Source organism: Engraulis encrasicolus, chromosome 1, assembly GCF_034702125.1.
Source record: "Engraulis encrasicolus isolate BLACKSEA-1 chromosome 1, IST_EnEncr_1.0, whole genome shotgun sequence".
In the NCBI taxonomy this organism is placed as follows: Eukaryota; Metazoa; Chordata; class Actinopteri; order Clupeiformes; family Engraulidae; genus Engraulis; species Engraulis encrasicolus.
The window spans coordinates 16,575,914-16,588,413 of NC_085857.1; positions in this window are offsets into that span (position 1 = coordinate 16,575,914).

The window sequence follows — 12,500 nt, forward strand, 5'->3', positions numbered from 1 at the left end:
TCTCTCCTCATCCTCTCCTCTCCTCTCCTCTCCTCTCCTCTCCTCTTCTCCTCTCCTCTCCTCTCTTTTCCTCTCCTCTCCTCTCCTCTCCTCTCCTCTCCTCTCCTCTCCTCTCCTCGATCCACTTTTAAGTATACTCTTATGTACAGCAGCAATCCTTTCGTATGTCCTTTTAACCACTTAGCGATATACTCACAGGCGTTACGCCATTAGACATTCATTAAGCTCTTGTTTAAAGTAGCGTTCCCTTCATTCGAACATGTCCTTTAAGGCAGTGGTTCTCAACCTTTTGTAGGCGAGGCACCCCTTCATCTCATAAAAAAATTTCAAGGCACCGCAAACCAACAAGCCGTAACATGGCATCGTATCCGATACGACAAAAGCTTAGAAAAGTAACACATTTGGAGACATCACACGACCTACGTTCAAAGTTGCAGCTGACTGGGGCGACCTTAGCCTACTTTATTGTGTGTAAATGGCAGATGAAAGATTCCACTGACTGGCATTAACTTATCAATTTATACAAATATGTATTAGGGCTATATTACATAATTTATTTACCAGCCACGTTTCCGCGGCACCCCTGAGGGAGGCCCGTGGCACCCCAGGGTGCCCCGGCACCCCTGTTGAGAAACACTGCTTTAAGGCATTCAACTCTCCTCGTCTTGTCACAGATGGAAAGAGGCAAAGAGACGTGATGTGGAAATGAAGCGATAGAGACACAGACAGCGTTTCTAAGCGATAGAGTGACGGGGGGAGTGAGGGAAGGGAGAGAAAGCAAGTGTATAAAAGGGGGAAGGGGTCGTTTTGCCATCCTTTCAAATGTCGTTTTAGACACTTAGTGATGTACTCAACTCTCCTCGTCTACTTACAGTAGATGGACAGAAAGAGGGATAGGCCTACAGATGAGAAGTGATGGAGAGTGGGAGGGAGAGAGGGAATAAAAAGCATTTAGGCTATTCAAGGTACCTGCAGACTCTCATTCTATTCCCCTCTTCTCAACAGATGCCTTTCCTTTCCGCTCCTCACATTTCCTGTCCTATGCCTTTCCTCTCTTCTAACTGCTCCTCTCCTCTACTCTCCTTTGCATCTCATCTCCCTCATATCTTCCCTGCACTCCCCTGCCATCTTCTATCCTCCTCGTTGCACTCCTCTTTTCTCCTCTCTCCTCATCTCTTCTCTCCTCTCCTCACCTCGCTTCTACTCAATTCTCCCCTCTCCTCTCCTCTCCTCTTCTCTTCTCTTCTCTTCTCTTCTCTTCTCTTCTCTTCTCTTCTCTTCTCTTCTCTTCTCTTCTCTTCTCTTCTCTTCTCTTCTCTACCTCTTGTATGTCTCCTCTCAGGCTGAGAAAGACCTGATGCAAGGTTGTGTGTGTGTTTGTGGGCCTGCAGGTACTGGGCGAGATGCTGTGGAGAAAATGTATTGGACACAGTAAAATCCCATTAGAGGGAAACACACCCAGAGAGTGACACCCACTCAGTGAACCTTTCAACTTTGAGGATTTCGGTTTGTGTTTTTGTGTGTGTGTGTGTGTGTGTGTGTGTGTGTGTGTGTGTGTGTGTGTGTGTGTGTGTGTGTGTGTGTGTGTGTGTGTGTGTGTGTGTGTGTGTGTGTGTGTGTGTGTGTGTGTGTGTGTGTGTGTGTGTGTGCATGCATGCGTGTGTGATGTTTTGCACCACATCACCGAAAGCAAAAGGAGGCTTTCAGGTCATGGACACACATTTTGAGTTTCTGAGCAACACGGTAGCTACTGGCCACTGGCGTTGTATAAAAGACTCCTCTTCACTACTGTAGCGTTACCTTATATCAGTGTTTTTCAACCTTGGAGTCGGGACCCGGCCAGAATACTGACAAATGTTACAACTTTTAACATAAGAACTACTTAATATTCTGACTGAAACACCGCATATTACCTTAGAGTTGAATACATTTCAATGGTTTAATAGCATATGAGTTCATTTTTAGAGTTTTCGGTAACACTTTAGAATAATGGATGCAAAAAAGCATTATAAAGACTTAATACATAATTAACTATTGATGAACAAAACATTAACAAACGTTTGTAAATGACTAGGAAATGTAAACAAATGCTTGTAAATGACTAGGAAATGCTATGTTAATGTGTTAATGTTAATGTTAATGTTAATGCTATGTTAATGCATAATGTTATGTTAATAAACATTTACAAGTTGCCTGTAAATTAATAAAATACTCTGTTATAAGGTGTGTAAAATCTTGCAGATATCATTTGTAGATGTTTTATAAAGCATTAATAAAGCTTAGTTAATAATAAAAACATTTGTTAATGTTTTATTCATCATTAGTTAATTATTTACTGAGTCTTTACTAAGGAACATTATTATAAAGTGTTACCGAGTTTTCTTTTTGTGTATACAGGTTCCCAAGAAGTATGGGATGTCAAAATGGGGTCCCGAGTCAAAATAGCTATTTCGAAACACTGCCAACAGGGGACAAGTTGCGATGATTTATCCTCAGGGGTCTTACACACCAGAGCGGTAAAGCGTCGCGGAACGGCCGCGTTTTTTACCGGCGTTGGTGAAAATACATTGAAACATATGTGTCCTTACACACCAACCGGCGGTAGTCGAGCGTCAGCGGCGCGTGAGCCGGCTCCGCTCCGCGCTGCATTTGGAAAATGGAACTCGAGCGTATTTTTCACGCCGGCGACCGGCGGTGTCTCATTCAAATGAATGGCAGAGTAGCATGCTAGCTTTGGCTGTGGGTAGGGTTTTGAACAGGACTGGCCGCGCCCGCCGACGCTGTCAGTGTGAAAGGCAGAGAAAAACACGCCGGTCGAAACTAAGCAGAAAGACCGCGTTCGTCCTGCAACCGTTCCGTTACGCCTTGGTATGTTTTGGCCCTCAAGGATCTTTCTTTGGCACAACAGGCTGGCGCTGAAACCAATTCGGCCATCCTCATAAACTCTTAGCACCCCAGAACAACAAGAACCTCACAACACTGTAGCACTTACAGCACTCTGCGCTAATACCAAACCAATCCTGCAGTCAGTGCAAGTCGCTACCCATACACACAGAATAGACAAAGGCTCATCGCATAGGAAAAACACATAACACATGAAAATACAATATATATGAAAATATAGGCATATGGGTAAATCGGTATAGCATTAGACTTGTAGCCCAAAGGTTGCCAGTTAATTAACCAGTGCTCTCTGCCCATCCTCCTCTATGACTGAGGAAAACTGAGTATGGTACTGTTCCTTCACAGTACTCCCTTGGGACTATGTTTCGGGCTGCTCCCTTGCACTGGTGAGGCATAGATATAATTTTGTTGTGTGCAGTGAGCACTGCGTGCTGTCGAGTGCTGTGTCACAATGACAATGGGAGGTAAGCTTTCAATTTCACATAAGCAATACACATAACCACATCAACACACTTTACATTAGTGTAACGGAGGCTAACTAGCAGAGTTGGCGTGGAACGTTGGTAAACCTCCCTCTGATAGCCTCATACAGTCTCGTGCCATTGGGCCGAGAGACTAGTCTCTTGCCCCAACAGTATCGTATTGTGTCTCCCATTGCCGGACCATTGTAGTTGACGAGATCGCACGTTCGATCCCCGAGGGGGGTGAACAGGTGCAAGATGATCTCCGTCACATTAGCATACTGTACAGGTCCCTACATTATTCTCCTGTCCTTTGCCGGTCCTTCTATCCTCTTGCCATGGTGTTGCTCCACCTCCGTGGAGAAAACAACTTAACCTGTAAAAACACAGTGTTATAAATTTGTTGTTACCAAAATGGCAATGACTGAGTCATAGTACAATACAATACAATACAATACAATACAATACAATACAATACAATACAATACATTACAATACAATATATTTTATTTGTCATTGTGACAAGCACAACGAAATTGTGCATTCCTTGTTGAAGCAAAAATAAATAAAAATAAAATAAAATAAATCAAAATAAAAAATAAAAATGGAATAAAAAGAATGGTATGTAGTATATAAAAACTCATTCAGTTCTGTGATGGCCGCTGCATGCATTCAAACAATTCAAACAGAACAATTCAAGCAGACTGTGACCTGGGTGGGATGTGTCTCTCAGAATGCACTTGACCTTTTTTAGGCAGCAGGTGCTGTTTAGGCCCTCCAAAGATGGAAGAGGGCAGCCAATGATGTTCTCAGCTGCCTTTATGACATTACTAAAGGCCCCGTGTTATGTCAGAGTAGAGTAGTACTCTGGTAATTAACCTCTCAATGACTATTACAGCGTGCCTCAGATGGTACAGCATTCATTATGGAGCTACAGTTTCCCTGCTGCCAGCAACTTTCACTCGATTGTGAGAGAATGATCTTTAACTTGTCTTTCGGCAAGATAGTGAATAAAAACATCAATCACGACAATCAATCATGACACGTAACGAGGCCAGGGGACACAGGAAAGGATGAGAGAAAGTAGTTTGACTTGAACCCTTTAACTTACCATTGAATGCTTGGTCTGATTGGAAATTTCAGACCTCATACTGTATACTGACTTTTTTCAGTACCAGAATGGTGCCAGTGCCCATTCCCGCATTCTTTTCCGGATGAACCCAGCTGAACCTGCTGACGTCCACGTTGTCATCACGGTTCACATAGAAAAACGTTCTGGTTCCGGAATAGGCCTACTCAGAATTGCGGCATCAACACCCTGACTGTTTCAAGCTTAGGTGCGGGAACAGGCCCCCGGCACGGTCCTCTGTCAGCCTGGTACAAAACACTTAATAAACTCTATAACGTAATATTGCTCACAAGGTTTGAGTCATGAGGCGACTTTAATTAATTTTTTTTGCAGGCATTTTGTGGAGTGAAATTGCAGCTGTTAATTTCCAGCCCTGAGAGATTGTAAGCCTCATTTGACCTCCCCAGAGTCTGTGTGTGTGTGTGTGTGCATTTGTGTGTGTGTGTGTGTGTGTGTGTGTGTGTGTGTGTGTGTGTGTGTGTGTGTGTGTGTGTGTGTGTGTGTGTGTGTGTGTGTGTGTGTGTGTGTGTGTGTGTGTGTGTGTGTGTGTGTGTGTGTTGTGTGTGTTGCGTGTGTTACGCGTGCATTTGTGTGTGTGTGTGTGTGTGTGTGTGTGTGCTTGCGTGCATTTGTGTGTGTGTGTGTGTGTGTGTGTGTGTGTGTGTGCGCCCCTGTGTGTGTGTGTGTGTGTGTGTGTGTGTGTGTGTGTGTGTGTGTGTGTGTGTGTGTGTGTGTGTGTGTGCGTGCGCGTGCGCGTGCGACCGTGCGACCATGCGACCGTGCGATCTTCCCAAAGGGCTTCTTATCAAATTGAATAAGTCCTGCCTCCGTTACTGAACAGATACTTCATAAAAACTCTGCAGCTACAGTGTCAGCACTTAACTCTCTCTCTCTCAAGCATGTCAAACCAAAAATGAAACCCCTAAGTGGCACACACTGAAAGTCTGAATTCACAGAGTAATGGGACTGACAAATTAATGATGCAGTGAAGGGATGATATTGTGAGTAGAATTACATTACTGTGATGCACCGGCAACATATGTGCGACATAATTAATAATTATTAAGTTGTGTTATGAAGCCAATTAGCTTGTATTTGTTGTGAGATGGGCCTCAGTCTTTTCTATGGTATTTTAATGCTAACACCTGTCACCCGCCCACAGACAGACATATAGCCTACTAAAGGACGTGTTAAAGGCAACATTTTGCGCAATGGCTTTTGGGAGACAAGGTTTCCAGACTTAATATTCAGACGGAATAAATTGTGAATGTGTCTTCTTTTTAAAGTTGAGTATCATCAGTAACGTAAATAGCATAAAACGCATACTGTATATAAATTAGTATTTTTGTTTAATTTATTGAACAAAAGAATGAAGAACTCTCTCTCTGTGATCATCTCTGTGTGTTGGGGAGCTACATTCACTAGGGAAGCAACATTCACTGACGCTCTGCCTGCCGATCCATTGCTCAAAGGAAGGCTCAGTCAGTGCATCATCCTCCGAATGGGGCACCTAAGTCACACCTCTACTTCCTGGTTCATGGGGCAGAGGGAGTCAAAAAATGATTACTGTGCTTGAAAATTAGTGATTTATGGATTTGTGGTGCATAGCTGGAGGTCCAAGGTTTGGATTGGTGTCAAAAAAACACTCATTTTCAAGCCCAGTAATTATTTTTTGACTCCCCCTGCCCCATGAACCATGAAGTAGAGGGCGTGACTTAGGTGCCCCATAGTCAACTCAACACCTCATCTTAATCTGAGCAGGGCTAGACTGGGGGTGAGATAGGGCCCGGGCACTTTTGGCCTAAACCTCATAATTAGCTACGCAGAAATGACTCACCGGTGGGCCCCAGACTCTCGTGGGCCCGTATTTCCAGAAATTTAAAAAAAGTTGTTATTTTTTAAACATTTCTGAAAACAGGGACCCACAAGGGTGCAGGGCCCACCAGGAAATGCCCGCTCTGACAGATGGCTAGTCCAGCCCTGTATCTCAGTGACCGCCTTCAGAAATTAAATTCTGTCTGAGAAGTATAATTAGGTGGATAGCAGGAATGCAATGTCTACTGACTGGTGATAACTTTGAAAAAGTAAACAATATCATTTTTTATCTTAATTAATTGTATTATCTTAGTTAATTAAAACTAAAACGGTTTAGGCAGCTTTAGAGGAAAGCCAATGAAATGCTTATTGAATAATTTTTGAAAGTTTTATGCATGACTGAAGAAAGGATTTAAGGGACAGCCCTTTCAAGCTTTCAAAGCCAAAACAATTTTGTTAAAATAAACAGTGTGTGTGTGTGTGTGTGTGTGTGTGTGTGTGTGTGTGTGTGTGTGTGTGTGTGTGTGTGTGTGTGTGTGTGTGTGTGTGACAAAGGGACATTTTGAAATACACAGTATTGGGAAAGCAAGAGCTTTTCTGGGAATTGACTTCAAAATGACATCAAACAGGCCCTGCCGTGGCCTAGCGGTGGGGCACTGGGTTGCTGAGCCGGCGAACCGGGTTCGATTTCTGCCCGGGTCATTTGCAGATCCTCCCCTGTATCTCTCACCCACTTGCTTCCTGTCACAATCTCCAACTGTCCTATCAAATAAAGGCAAAAAAAGCCCCCCAAAAAAGAAAAAAAATAGACATAAACCGGAAGAGATATTAAATCAACATATGGACTGAATGAAATGTACACAGACACAGACACATGCACACAGGCACACACACATGCACGCATACACAAATACACAGTCTTTCTCTGTCTCAATGAGTCACAAAGATAATGTCTCTACACACAGACATCAACATCATTATCAACGGGCAGAGGTATTCAATCAACATACAGACTGAAAGGTATAATGGGTTTGGGCGCGTGCATACACACACACGTACGCACTCGCACACGCACACACACATACACACACACACACACACACACACACACACACACACACACAAACAGAGTCTGTCTACTTTCCACCCGCTCTCTCTGTCTCTCTCAATGAATCACAAATATAACACACACACACACACACACACACACACACACACACACACACACACACACACACACACACACACACTCTCTCTCTATGTCTCTCTCTCTCTCTCTCTCTCTCTCTCTCTCTCTCTCTCTCTCTCTCTCTCTCTCTCTCTCTCTCTCTCTCTCTCTCTCTCTCTCTGTGCCAAGGATACAAAGTGAAACACAAGTGTGAACAAATAAACATGGCATCTCCCTCTCTGCAAAACATCCTGCAAATCTTAATTTGCCAACCAGGCACCCCTTAATTAAAAAAAACCCAAATATTTATTCATTGATATGATGGGACGTCGGTCATCTAGCCCTCTGTGTTAATGTCTTTGGCTTGTTTATTTTTGCCTTTATTTATCATCTGACTGTTATGTATGTAGATGTGCCTTGTTTTCTGTTCACTTGTAAGTGCTTATTACTAATGTACAGACTTCATCTCTTGGCAAAATTCAGCCTCAGCAGCAGCACCCTTCTCCTCCTCCTCCTCCTCCATCATCATCATCATCATCACCATCATCCACACCAGTGGTTCTTAACCTTTTTTTCATCCTTACCTGTGACCAAGGGAAGCCGCGCACCCCCAACCCAAACTTCTACACTTCTATATGACCTAAAAAATGATTTTAGTGATTTATCACAATGATTCTTGCTTGAGATATTCATCAATACCTTAATGACTTGACATGGTGACCAAAACCAGTTTAAATTTGGTTTCGAATTGGCCTAATTATGTTTGCTAACAGAATTTTGGACACAACCTCAACACAAACACAATTCCGCGCACCCCCTGAAATCTCTGGCGCACCCCTAGGGGGTGCCCGCACCCCAGGTTAAGAACCACTGATCCACACCACCATCATCATCATCACCACCGCCATCATCATCATCACCACCGCCATCATCATCATCATCATCATAAACCACACTACCATCATCATCATCACCACCGCCATCATCATCATCCACACCACCATCATCATCATCACCACCACCATCATCATCATCATCCACACCACCATCATCATCATCACCACCACCATCATCATCATCCACACCACCATCATCATCATCACCACCGCCATCATCATCATCCACACCACCATCATCATCATCCACACCACCATCATCATCATCCACACCACCATCATCATCATCACCACCGCCATCATCATCATCCACACCACCATCATCATCATCACCACCGCCATCATCATCATCCACACCACCATCATCATCATCACCACCGCCATCATCATCATCCACACCACCATCATCATCATCATCATCATCAGCAGCAGCAGCAGCAGCAGCAATATCACCAATACTATCCCTGCTGTTTAGTGTAATTTCTGTAAAAACTTTAAAGTGTGAAAAACTGTAAGAAAAATATAAATCTGACTGACTTACTAAATCACTTGGAAGCCCAATGTCTGTATTTGTATCTGTGCAGCAATGAAAAAAAACATATAGCAGTGCTGTATGAACAAATTCTGCGACTTCTCACTTGGTCCGTTGAGGCAAATAGAAACAGTAGCAGACAGGGAAGCCGGCAGGGAGGCATAAAGGGGGTCAGTTGTCCTGGGCCCAGGGAGATGGAGGCCCCAGATTATGAATGTATTGGGTGAAGGGGCCCTTTCAGATGACTTAGTCCGAGGCCCGGTCGAAAGTTACAACCACAAGGACAAGTCTTGTGTCAAGTCAAGTCAAGTCAAATCGGTTTTATTGTCAATTTCTTTACATGCACTGGTCATACAAAGAATATGACATGATGGTTCTTATTGTCCCATGCAGACATTAACATACTTCAGGTAGGCTATCATAGACAGTACACATACAGACATTTAAAGTGCAAGATTGGACAACAGAAGACATGTAGAGAACATAATTAAAAATAAGTATTTGTTGTGCATTTTCAATAATGTCCTAGTGTGACAATTCTGACATAATACATAGATTTCATGTTTACTAACAGTGCGCCTGCGCACGGCGACAAGGGGCAGAAAGGCTTTTACGGCAATAGAAAGACAGTATAAAGCTCTGTTTAAATCTACGTGTGTTACTTTTTGCCATTATACTAGTTGTTCTTTTTTAAATCAAAAACGGACGGTAGACACTCTCCCGACCCATCCCCAATCGTAATTTTGCCAACAAGAGCCTTTCCTAGGTGTAGGTTTCATGATAAAAATTAAAAATATTTACGGTGCTAATAGCAATAGATCTGAAGGCTGCCAATGGGCTGACACTGATGTTGGTAAAACATGCTTGATCAGAGGCGTTAACGTTTCTTCTCCGATGTTTTTGTACACTACATTGAGGAAAAAGGGGGAGTGAGTGAGAGTGCAAAGGATCTTGGTTGAATGTAAAACGATCATTCATGTGCCATAACAGGAGTGCTTACAACTTAAGGCAGTGTGCAGTTTGTGCTTGGTGCAGATTTGACGTGATACATACAAAATGTAAACATCTGCTTGTGCAACTCTTGTTCATATATGTTCATACACTTGCTTAACCAGCATTTAAACGGAAAGGAGACAGTACCAAATAAATAACCTGGCGAATTTTAACATCTGACACACCTAATAACTACATGTAAGCTTGCTAGGTAGCTAGAGAACGTTAACGTTAGCGTGTTCGCTGGACAACTAACCGCTACCTCCAACCATACCTGTCAACCATCCCTAATTTCCCGGGAAACTCCCTAATTTTGACTCATTTCCCGATTTCTTCCCGATTTGAAAATTTTCCCGGAAATATCCCGGATTTTTCACATTATCAAAAAACACTGTCGGTCCAGTAGGCTATTTATGGGCTACGTCTTGAAGAGAGAGACAGAGGGTCAAGCTACCTACCAGAAGACTGTACAGGTATCTATGCCACCAAGAACTGAAGTTCCTTGAAAATACGAGCTGTCATCCTCGAGCTCCGTAGGGCTTGTGTGCCCACTATTTTCCTCAGAGACCGTCAGCTCATGCAACGCATAAAACAGCCTCGGAACAGCGAATCATGCGATTAAACTAATCACAACCTGTAGGCTTACCAGCACAAAGTTTTGCACGAACAGACAACTTGTGCGACAAAACAACAAGAAGAAACTCATTGCGCTCATTTCATTGTTTTGTTTTCATTGCATCGTTTCTTCACGCTGTAAAACGTGTGCTGAGGGATTTTAGACAGAATCTGTCTTTGCACGCGCGCTATTGTGAAAAGCAGAGTAGCCTAGAACGCTCCGTCCGATCCGTCTCTGTCATCCCGTTGACTGTCAAAATTTGGCCTTTAGAAAATTTCCCGGATTTTGGCTGAAAATATGGGAATTTTCCCGGATTTTGGGAGCTCAAAGTTGACAGGTATGCCTCCAACTCCTCTCAGACATGTGTTTCCTATCTATCATAAAATATAAATTTAAATTGAACGGGGATATTGTTGAATATATGCTCTGAAATATAAACAATTTGAAACAGTACAGCTTGCTAGCTAACTACCAAATCGTAATAAGCGCTGCTAGCTAGCTAGCGCACTACATTACAGTACCTGGACAAAATCAGCCTGTTTTTGATGTTGCATTGCAACTAGACCCCAAGGCTCTACTTGTAGTTAAATCTACATTTTGTATTTCAATTGTAAGGAGATGAAATCGCACAACAGATCTCAAATACCTTCTGTAACATCTCAAATACATTCTAAACATCTGTGTCATAACAACATTGCAATCGGTTATGCTAGCTTTCGTTAGCTAGCACCACCACTGGTGTCTGAGCTTGCTAAAGCAAGTTACTAGTCTTAAAACAACTAGGATATAATTACAGTTGGAAGTTAGTAATTCAGTTATTGACAATATGAATGCCCTTTCCAGTGTGTAAGCTTAATCAATAGCATTATGACTTTGCTAAAGTCTGTTACAATAACAATACATCAAAATGCTATGGTGCGGCAACCTGCTCTATCACAAAAAAACCTTAAACTCATTAAAACCTAAATTTCCTAAAAAACGGATGCCCTGTGCAAGGTATACAAATGAAAGAATGAAACTTTATTGTCATTGTACAGGTACGACGAAATTGGTAAAGTGCAGATGCTCACGGTGCTTAAAAATCAACAAAGAACCTATATATATACTGTATAAAAATAATTAAGATTTTAAAAAGTCAGCTGTGCAAAATTAAGTGTGTAGATTGCTTTTGGATAAAAGCTGTCTTTTAGCCTGTTTGTTTTTGTACCCAGAGCCCTGTAACGCCTGCCTGATGGCACCCCGATCACATAACTAACTCTGCAAGTACAGTTGAAAATAGATCAGCATCTTAAAATTCCACTTTTTCAGACAAGTTATCCACAGCGTCGATAGAAAACAATAGTGAACTGCGCGGCTTTCTGCCCCTTGCATGCTCAGTTGTTACCATAGTGATGTTGCCGGGAAATCTATGTATAGACGGTTTCATGGAACGTTTACAGTCAAAACAAAAACAAGGCATGAACATTCTATGGCCCTAACTTAATTTCCGGTACACTTCCGCAAACAATACACTGCATCGGATCAACACAGCTACACAAGCGCGGTATTTCATTTGAGAGTGGCACAGAAAATGAAAAATAAATGTTGTTTTCCATTTTTATGACAGCAATCACCCATAGGGGGCACTACGCGTCCATTTTTGGGGTAGATGTAAAAACTTCACGATCGTATTAATCATATTAATTTAGCCTCACATAGCCTCAATGTAAAGGAAAGCAGTGATGGCACTTTGGCAACATGGGTCGGGTGATGGTGTGCCTAAAAAACACGGCAGCACATAATTATGTAAAACTACAGTTTGTGTTTGTTGTAGGAATTAGGGACTTAGTTGGGCTTGCATCTGCCTACACTGTTACAGGTTAATTTAGTTTAAATGTAGTCGCAACGATTCCTTCAAGTTCTGAAAAGCAGCTGTTAACTACTAAACTTCTTGGGACAAGGACGACGAAATACCCAAACTGTCATCTGCTGAAGAAAAGGATAAAC